Genomic DNA, 10,210 nt, shown 5'->3' on the forward strand with positions numbered 1-10,210 from the left:
TCCTCCCTTGGTTCTCTGCCGGATTTTTTGGTTACCTTGTGCCTTAGTGAAAGTCTGTGTCCCTGTTACCGTGTCCCTGTTCCTTGCTACCTTACCTCCCCTGCTCCTGTGTTACCTGCCCTGACCTACTGATATCTTGCCAAATCCTGCCAGTCTCCTTCTGTGCCACGCCACCTCCCAGCTACCTGTGTGGACAAGTCGTGCCAGGGGTAGCGACCTGGGTGCCGCCTGCCGCAGCAAGACCATCCCGCTTTGCGGCGGGCTCTGGTGAAAACCATCGGCACCTTAGACTCCGCTCCCTGGCACGACTCACGTCGTCATCCACACAGGCCCGAAGGATCCACCACCTGCCGTGTTCCATTACACTCCACCTCTGTTCACATTGTTTCTGGAGGTTCAGTTCAGAGTCTCTGTAGGCAGGGCCAGCAGATTTGTGCAGCACTTCTCTTGCTGTGAACATAGTGTAATTGTTCATATCCCCTAGGTTCCCAAGAAGATTATATCTAATAAACAAAAATTGGTTTCCTAATAAAGACAACCGTTTAAAGGAATTGTCTGATTTAATGTGATTTTATACAAATAAAGGTTAGCTACTAGGGTAATGAAAAGTTATGCCACTTTTGAATATTCTATGGTCCAGATTTATCAAAATGTGTGAGTGAAAAACTGGAGGAATGTTGCTCATAACTACCAATCACAGCTCAGTTTCATGCCTTAATGAGCTCTAGTAAAGTGGAAGCTGAGCTGTGATTGGTTCATGTGGGTAAAATCTATCAAGTTTTGATAAATCAGGGCCTTTGTATTTTAATTCCTTAAGGACCCGGGGGTTTTCCGTTTTTGCACTTTCCTTTTTTTCCTCCTTATATTTAAAAAAATCATAATTCTTTCAATTTTGTACCTAAAAATCCATATGATGGCTTATTTTACCCAAAAATCTAGGGCAAAACGGAAAAAAAATAATTGTGCAACTTGAAAAAACAAAATTTTTTAACTTTTGGGGGCTTCCGTTTCTTCTCAGTCCATTTTCCGGTAAAAATGACGCCTTCTCTTTATTTTGTAGGTCCATACGATTAAAATGATACCCTACTTATAAAGGTTTTACTTCTGTAAAAAATCATAACTACATGCAGGAAAATGTATATATTTTAAATTGTCATCTTCTGACCTCTATAATTTTTCTGCTTACGGGGCAGTATGAGGGCTCATTTTTTGCGCCGTGATCTGAAGTTTTTAGCGGTACCATTTTTGTGTTGATTGGACTTTATGATAGATTTTCATACATTATTTCATGATATAAAAAGTGACCAAAAATACGCTATTTTGGACTTTTTTTTGTGCATACGCCATTGACCGTGCGGTTTAATTAATTATATATTTTTATAATTTGGACATTTCAGCAAGTTGCAATACCACATATGTTTATTTTTATTTACACTGTTTTTTTTTTTAAATAGGAAAGGGGGGTGATTCAAACTTTTATTAGGGAAGGGGTTAAATGATCTTTATTAACTTTTTTTTTTCACTTTTGTTTTTGCAATGTTATAGCCCCCACATGGGGCTATAACACTGCACACACTGATCTTTTACATTGATTATTGTTATCCCATAGGATAACATTGATCAATGATTCTGACGCTTGACTGCTCATGCCCGGATCTCAGGCACTGAGCAGTCATTTGGTAATCGGACAAGCAGGAGGAAGGTAGGGGCCCTCCTTGTGTCCTCCAGCTGTCTGTGTGAACAGCCCACTGAGCTAGCCGGTAGAAATTTACTTTCACTTTAGATGCAGCGTAAAACTTTGAACGCCACGTCTAAAGGTTTAATAAAGGGTGCCGCGCGCTATTAGCCATGGGTCCCGGCCGTTGTTAGAGGCCGGGCCCGACCCGCTATGACAGGGGGGCACACCGTGGCCCCACGTTATAGAAAAAGAGCAGACTCAGGTAGTACAGGTATGCCCTGGGTCCTTAGGTGGTTAAAGGGGTACTCCACTGGAAAACATTTATTTTTAAATCAGCTGGTGCCAGAAAGTTAAACAGATTTGTAAATTACTTCCATTTAAAAATCTTAACCCTTCCAGTACTTATCAGTTGCTATATGCTCCACAGGAAGTTCTTTTCTTTTTGAATTTCCTTTATGTCTAACTACAGTGCTCTCTGCTTACACCTCTGTTCATTTTAGAAACTGTCCAGAATAGGAGAAAATCTCCATAGCAAACCTATCCTGCTCCAGACAGTTCCTAAAATGGACAGAGGTGTCAGCAGAGAGCAGTGTGGTCAGACAAATAGAAAGTTCAAAAAGACAAGAACTACCTGTGGAGCAAATAGCAGCTGATATGTACTGTATAGCTTAAGATTTTTGAATAGAAGAAATTTACTAATCTAGAAAAATCAGTGCAGCTCACAACTTACCAGCCGAGGTATAGTGATTTTACACGTAGACCAGGTGTATTAAATATGCGAAAGAGAAAGAAATTATGATCACCACCTCAAGGCTAGTATCAGGCAACCTGATACGTGATAAGCAAAAGGAATTAGATAAAATACGTGCTTCAATTTTTGATGACAGAATTCACAAAATGTATTCAATGACATAGACAGATATAATATCTAAATAAATAAAATAAATAAAACAAAATAATGCATCCCATCCACAGATATAAAACCATTCAATAAATGTAATGGTATATGCAAGTTTCTGCCAAACCTATTGCCACATGGCCCTTGTGGAATGGTATAATGTCCCACACTGAAAATGTATCATTTATGCTAGTTTATCTGGTGGATCAGAATGATGGAGTGACAGTTCACAATATTACTCTGTGTCTCCCAGTCCAAATAGATAAATATAATTACCGGCTGATGGTGTTACCTTCGGCACATTTATATCGTCAGGTCCGCATTCGGGACGATGGTATTCTGGTGTTGGGATGCTGGCATGCGTCTCCGCGGCTGGTCTGCCTGCCACAAACCCGTAGTTTATCGCTGTAGTAGTGTGGTTAGAAGGTGACCCCTTGGTGATGTCCTGGCATGGACCTCGTGTGGTCCGATGGCGTCTGACGTCAGAGACACGTGATTGATGATTGAAGTAAGTTGCTGGGGTGAACTGCCGAATCAGCCGGAGGCAGTGGGCTGCAAACTGGGAGGCTACAGATGTTGCAAAAGGTAATTGCCGGATAATCCGTTCAATATAGATAAAATAATTCAGTGCAGACTGGTACACTAGTGGCAGTGTGTTTCTGGATGTTAAATGTACTCTAGACGCGTTTCAGAGCTTTTAACCATTTGGAGTGGCCCTTTCTTCAGTAGAGATCAGGGGTCAATTCCTGGGGAAAAAAAGTGTGGGAACTCACCCTAGATTTCCACTTAAAGGGGTACTAGACATCCTATATCCTATCCAAACAATAGTGGATTAGATGTGTGATCCCGGGGGTCCTGCTGCTGGGGACCCCCACGTTCTCCCTGCCGCTCGGCGTTCGTTTAGAGCGTCAGAGGCTCATGACGTCACGGCCCCTCAATGCAAGTCTATGGGAGGGGGCGTGACGGATGTCACGCCCCCTCCCATAGACTTGCATTGTGGGGGCATTACTGTGAAGTCACGAGCCTCTGCCCTGCATCACCAGTCATCCGGCATGGAGCGAAGTTCGCTCCGCGTACCGGATATCTGGGGTGCCACAGCCGAGATTGCGGAGTCCCCAGCAGCGGGACCCCCGCTATCAGCCATCTTATTCCCTATCCTTTGGATAGGGGATAACATGTCTATGGGCGGAGTAACCCTTTAAGGGCTGGTCCTGCAGGACTCCTGCTAATGGGAACTGTGTTCCTGCTGTGGAAAAAGTGCAAGAACTCCGTTCCCATGAGTTCCTGCAGGACTTGAGCCCTGGTAGAGATGTAGATCGGTTTGTCTAATAGATCCTTATATACACGTATCTTAATCAGTATAAATGCACATAAGCTGCATGCTATGTGGGAAGCAAGAAATGGAATGGATTTATATCGTAACAGATAATGAATACTATATTAGCTGTGTATACTTTTAAAAGATTATAGCAATAGTATTAAATTGTAACAAGCACCGAAATAAATAATAAAAATAAAAATAACAATAAAACATGAAAAATAGAACAGTAAAAGTAGGAAAAAATAATAAGATGAATAATACAATGAAATGAAAATAAATAATGAATAATAAAATAAAACAAGATAAAATAAGATAAGGTAAAAATAGATATAAGAATAATAAATAGGAATAATAATGAAAAAAAAAGGTAGATAGATGTTGAAAAATGTGTTGATCCGAAGTGGATGGAGGGGACACAGTGGGCCCGAGGAGTCGTCCTCAAATCAGTAAGACGAGTGCTGGGGCTCAGTGTGTCCTCTACAAGAATCCAAACATTTCGAAGTGGGAATTTAGACCTTTAGGTTCCATCGTGTTAAATTCATATATTTTCTTGCTTTCTGCTCTCGACATTTTTGTTATAAAGCTACCTCCTCTCCAATCTTTTTTGATCCTCTGTATGCCAGTAAAGGATACATTTTTATAATCCTTATTATGGACTGTGGTGAAATGTGCCGACAAGGGGTGTTTTAGATTCCCATTTTTAATATTAGTAAGGTGTTCTGCAATTCGAATTTTTAGAGTTCTTTTAGTTCTCCCTATATATTGTTTTTTGCAGCTACATTCGATCACATATATAACCCCAGTTGAATTACATGAAATATGGTCCTCTATGGACCACTTGAAATCGCTGCTCACAACAGTGATACCAGTGGTCTTTTTAGGACTTTAATTTTTAGACAATTTGGACACAAACCACAGCAAAAAAAGCCTTTAGTATTGAGCCATGTATTGGAACTATTAAGAAAAGTTAGTGGAGGTTTGACAGAAGGGGCCACCATTAATCCCAGATTTGGAGCTTTGGTATAAACCACAGGTGGGCAATCTGGTAAGGACCACCCCAATTCTTTATCCTGTTTAATTGTATGCAAGTTTTATTAATTATTTTTTCAATTTTTTTGTGTACACAGTTATATGGCAAAATAATCTTAATATTATGATCTAATGTGTCTACTAGAGATGAGCGAACTTACAGTAAATTCGATTCGTCACGAACTTATCGGCTCGGCGGTCGCTGACTTTTCCTGCATAAATTAGTTCAGCTTTCAGGTGCTCCGGTGGGCTGGAAAAGGTGGATACAGTCCTAGGAAAGACTCTCCTAGGACTGTATCCACCTTTTCCAGCCCACCGGAGCACCTGAAAGCTGAACTAATTTATGCAGAAAAAGTCAGCGACCGCCAAGCCGAGAAGTTTGTGACGAATCGAATTTACTGTAAGTTCGCTCATCTCTAGTGTCTACATGAGCTTCTTTCGGTGTGAAAAAAGAGGATCTGTCAAGTTTTTTGACCTGGTCCAAAGCCTCATTTAGAATAGAATCTGGGTAATTCTTTTCTTTGAATAATGTAACAAGGGAATTTGCTTCTTCCAAAAAAGTAATTTCTTAGGTACAGTTACGTTTTAAACGTCTGAACTGTCCCTTAGGGACAATCATCAGCCATCTCAATTTACAAATCTGTTCAACTTTTTCAGGGGAGTACCCCTTTAACCCCATGAGGACATAGCCCATTTCGGACACGTCCTAAATGTTTTTTCCTTCAAGCCTTTTAAGAGGTAAAACTCTTTTATTTTTCCATCCACAGACCCATATGAGGGCTTGTCTATTATATGACCAATTGTATTTTGTAATGACACCTTTCATTTTGCCCAAAAATGTACAGCGAAACTTTAAAAAATATTATTTGTGAGGGGAATTGATAAGAAAATTGCAATTTTAAAACCTTTGGGGGGTTCGGTTTTTACGCAGTGAGCTTTATAGTAAAAATGACATGTTTTCTTCAATTTATATAGTTTAGCCCCTTAAGGACGCAGAGCTTTTCCGTTTTTGCATTTTCATTTTTTCCTCATCACCTTCTAAAAATCATAGCTCTTTCAATTTTGCACATAAAATTCCATATGATGGCTTATTTCTTGTGCCACCAATTCTACTTTGCAGTGACATTAGTAATTTCACCCAAAAATCCACGGCGAAATGGGAAAAAAATTCATTGTGCGACAAAATTTAAGAAAAATTTTATTTTGTAACTTTTGGGGGCTTCCGTTTCTACGAAGTTCATTTTTCGGTAAAAATAACACCTTATCTTTATTCTGTAGGTCCATACGGTTGAAATGATACCCTACTTATATAGGTTGGATATTGTCTTACTTCGGAAAAAAATCATAACTACATGCAGGAAAATTTATATGTTAAAAATTCTCATCTTCTAACCCCTATAACTTTTTTTTTTTTTGGTATGGGTCGGTATGAGAGCTAATTTTTTGCGCCGTGTTCTGAAGTTTTTATCGGTACCATTTTTGTATTGATTGGACTTTTTGATCACTTTTTATTCATTTTTTCATGATATAAAAAGGGACCAAAAATACACTGTTTTGGATTTTGGAATTTTTTTGCGCGCACGCCATTGACCGTGCGATTTTTAACGATACATTTTTATAGTTCGGACATTTTCGCACACGGCAATACCACATATGTTTATTTTTATTTACACAGTTTTTTTTATGGGAAAAGGGGGGTGATTCAAACTTTTATTAGGAAAGGGGTTAAATGACCTTTGTTAACTTTTTCACTTTTTTTTTGCAGTGTTATAGCTCCCATAGGGACCTATAACACTGCACACACTGATCTCCTATGCTGATCCCTCCAAAGCCATAGCTTTGCACGGATCAGTGAGATAGGGGCTTGATTGCTCAAGCCTGTAGCTCAGGCTTGGAGCAATCAATCGACGATCGGACGCCGCAGAGACAGGTAAGGAGACCTCCGCCTGCGTCCCAGCTGATCGGAACATCGCGATTTTATCACGATGTCCCGATCAGCCCGACTGAGCTGCCGGGAAGCGTTTACTTTCGCTTTCAGATGCGGCGGTCAACTTTGATCGCCGTGTCTGAAGGGTTAACAGCGCGCAGCGCAACGATCGATGCTGCGCGCTGTTAGCCCAGGTTCCCGGCTATGATTAGCAGCCGGGACCGATCCGGTGTGATGCGGGGTCATGGCGTGACCCCGTTTTAAACACCGGATGTAGGGCGTACAGGTACGCCTTACGTCCTTAAGGAGTTAGACAATTACGCATGTGACTATACCAAATATGTCTAATAAACAGTTTTTTTCTGGGATATTATAAAAATTGCAATTCTGTGGTCTGGTATTTTTTTTACATTTATGTCATTAACCATATGGGATACATAATGTTATATTGTAATATTATAAGTACGCACGCAGTGATACTAAATATGTTTATATTTATTATGTTCACATGTTTTTATAGAGGAAAAGGGGGTGATTTGAACTTTTAACATGGAAGGGGTTAATGTGTGTCAAACTTTTATTAATTTTTTTTATTTTTTTTGTTTTACACTTTATTAGAATTTTAGGAGGAATCATTAGATTCCTCATACAGATCAATAGAGTTCTATTGAACTCCATCGATCTGTGTGCTCTGCACTCCATTGATAGAGCCTAGTCCAGCCAGGCTCTATCAATGAAAGAGCCACAGACTCCATGGAACAGAGGTAAGCCCTCCGGCTACCTCTATATTGGATCTCTCGACTCCCCCCCCCCCCGATTGCCACATGCTGGCTATTAGCGGCGGACCCTGGCTACTAAGAACAGCCAGGGGCTGGAGCAGACAGGAGTTGGGAGCCCGCTCCATACTGACTGCTGATAGCCGCCACGCTTCTCAGGTCCGGCCCTGTTTGCCCGAAGCAGGGCTAAGGGACGGAAAAATTCACCTGCCCGGCACCCGGAGCTGCATGTCCCGACCATCGGACAATAGGAATTCCACATCCGTGCAGTACAGATGCAATAAGCAGAAAAGTAGTCACAGAATGAGCCAAGATTAGAATACACTGAATTTTTTTTTTTTTTTTTTAGAGCCGAGGCAAGTGCACTCAATCACCCAAAGTGCAAGAAAAAGTGCAAGCGTGTCACACTAAAAAAAAGAGCCGAGGCAAGTGCACTCTATCACCCAAAGTGCAAGAAAAAGTGCAAACGAGTCACACTAAAAAAACTTGCACAAAGGATGCAGTCTATCGCTAAGCCCTTTTCCAACAGGAGAGAGGCCCCCCAACAAACCTACCCTTCACCTCCAGACCAAAAGGCACCTGCAAGGATCCATGTTCTATGCCCCTTTTCGCCGAAGCTACTGAGGGGCCGAAAATGTTCCTGGCTTCAACCTAGGCGTTAGCCAAGGTATCAGCCAAGGAGCCGTATACTGGTGGCATCTTGACCAAAGCCAAGATGCCCAGGGGTTGCAGGGAGGTGAGGAACCTAATGGCCACACACAGATCCCCTAGACTGCCAGGAGGGACACCCAGAAAGGCTACCGCATCCTGCCAATCCTGTGTACAAAACAACACGTAAAAGTGGCACAATGACAAAACAAAAATAAATAAGTGGATAAGTGCAGATATACTGCCTGGTCATCCAGCCGGATCTATAAAAATTTCCCAGATCCTAGCCAGAAGGCCGGGATACCAATGGTGAGTGCCAAAGGTGAAGAGTAATGGTGCAGTGCTTTCACTCAGTGAGATATAACACCCAGTGAGTTTCGGCGCCTCAGGGTCACCACTCCCCGAGGCACAGAAGTACCTCGGCTCTACACCCCTCTACCTCATGGCGAGACCCAGAGGAAACAGGTCACATCAGAGCAGCCATCGAGCTGATTCCTCAGAACCAGCCCTGGAATGACCCGGTACACCTGCCCCCTCCATGCAGCACCCATCCCCACCAGCCCCACACTGATGGGACTTCTCCACCAGTATGAAACTGATAAGAACAGATACTACACTTGATCTTAGCCAAAAGGCCGAGAAGCTTAAGCAAAGCACAAGACAGAAGCTAGTGTAGAAATTAAACTCTAACACAGGAAAATATAAGGTAATGTAGGCCACCTGAGAAGGTTGTGGACTCCAAGGCCAGACGTAATTGGCTTGCTGTCCAGGCCCCCTGATTGGCTTAGGTGTCATCACAGCAAAGAAGGATGCATCAGCTGAACACAGGAGCAATTAACCTATCTGCTAGAACCAGACACACCCATTACAATATCACATTAATTATGAAATGCTCACCCAGGGGTTTCCTCCCTTTTATTTTAAAGTTATCCTCATTACCGGTACATATTTGTATTTATATTATAAAAAAAAAAACAGTAAACATTTTGAAATAGAGAATTGATCAGTATTAAGGGCAGTCTTTTATATTGAATACTTTGTTTCCAGATACCATTTAGGAAAATGTACTTATGTTATTTAAGTTATGGCCGGGTATCAAGTATCAAGTTTAACCAGGCTATAAGACAGGAGTCAACAGTGTTTAAAAGTGACAAGGTGACTTTCAGGAGTCTGTTTGTCATCTGATAGGATGTGTGCTCATATATATTGAGCTAGTAACACTGGACTACCGTATAAACTCGAGTATAAGCCAAGTTTTTCAGCACGATTTTTTGTGGTGAAAACGACCCACTCGGCTTATACTCGAGTTAACTTTCCGCCTGTCAATCCCTTCATCAGTGGTCTTCAACCTGCGGACATCCAGATGTTGCTAAACTACAACTCCCAGCCTCCCCTCGGGTGAACTGGTCCGGGCCATCTATGCTGCAGGGACCGTCCGGTGGGGATGGTTAGTCATTGAGGGCTGTCCATTTTCACCGAGGGGCCCTCTTCTCCGCGCTTCGGCACCGGAGTAGTGACGTTGCCTTGACAACAACTCACAGGGACGTTCATGCGCAACATCCCTGTGCGTCGTCGTCAAGGCAACGTCACTACTCCGGGGCCGAAGCGCGGAGAAGAGGCGGGGGGCGGTGAAAATGGACCGCCCGCAACGACTAACCATCCCCACTGGACGGTCCCTGCAGCATAGATGGCCCGAACCAGCTCACCCTAACTTCCCGCCGAGGGGAGGTGAGTACAAAACAAAAAGGGGGGGGGGGGCTGGATGATGACGAAGGCCGCAGTGGTCTTCAACCTGCGGACCTCCAGAGGTTTCAAAACTACAACACCCAGCATGCCTGGACAGCTGATGGCTGTCCGGGCATGCTGGGAGTTTTAGTTATGAAACCTCTGGAGGTCTGCAGGTTGAAGACCACTGATGAAGGGATTGACAGGC

The 10,210-nt window shown here is 42.5% G+C and overlaps 1 pseudogene; it reads right to left on the minus strand.

Annotated features, from left to right (window-relative positions):
- Positions 1-8,815: 8,815 nt before the first annotated feature.
- On the minus strand, positions 8,816-8,924 carry LOC130267808 (U2 spliceosomal RNA; annotated as a pseudogene).
- Between the last annotated feature and the right edge of the window lie 1,286 nt (positions 8,925-10,210).

Source organism: Hyla sarda, chromosome 4, assembly GCF_029499605.1.
Source record: "Hyla sarda isolate aHylSar1 chromosome 4, aHylSar1.hap1, whole genome shotgun sequence".
NCBI classification, from domain to species: domain Eukaryota; kingdom Metazoa; phylum Chordata; class Amphibia; order Anura; family Hylidae; genus Hyla; species Hyla sarda.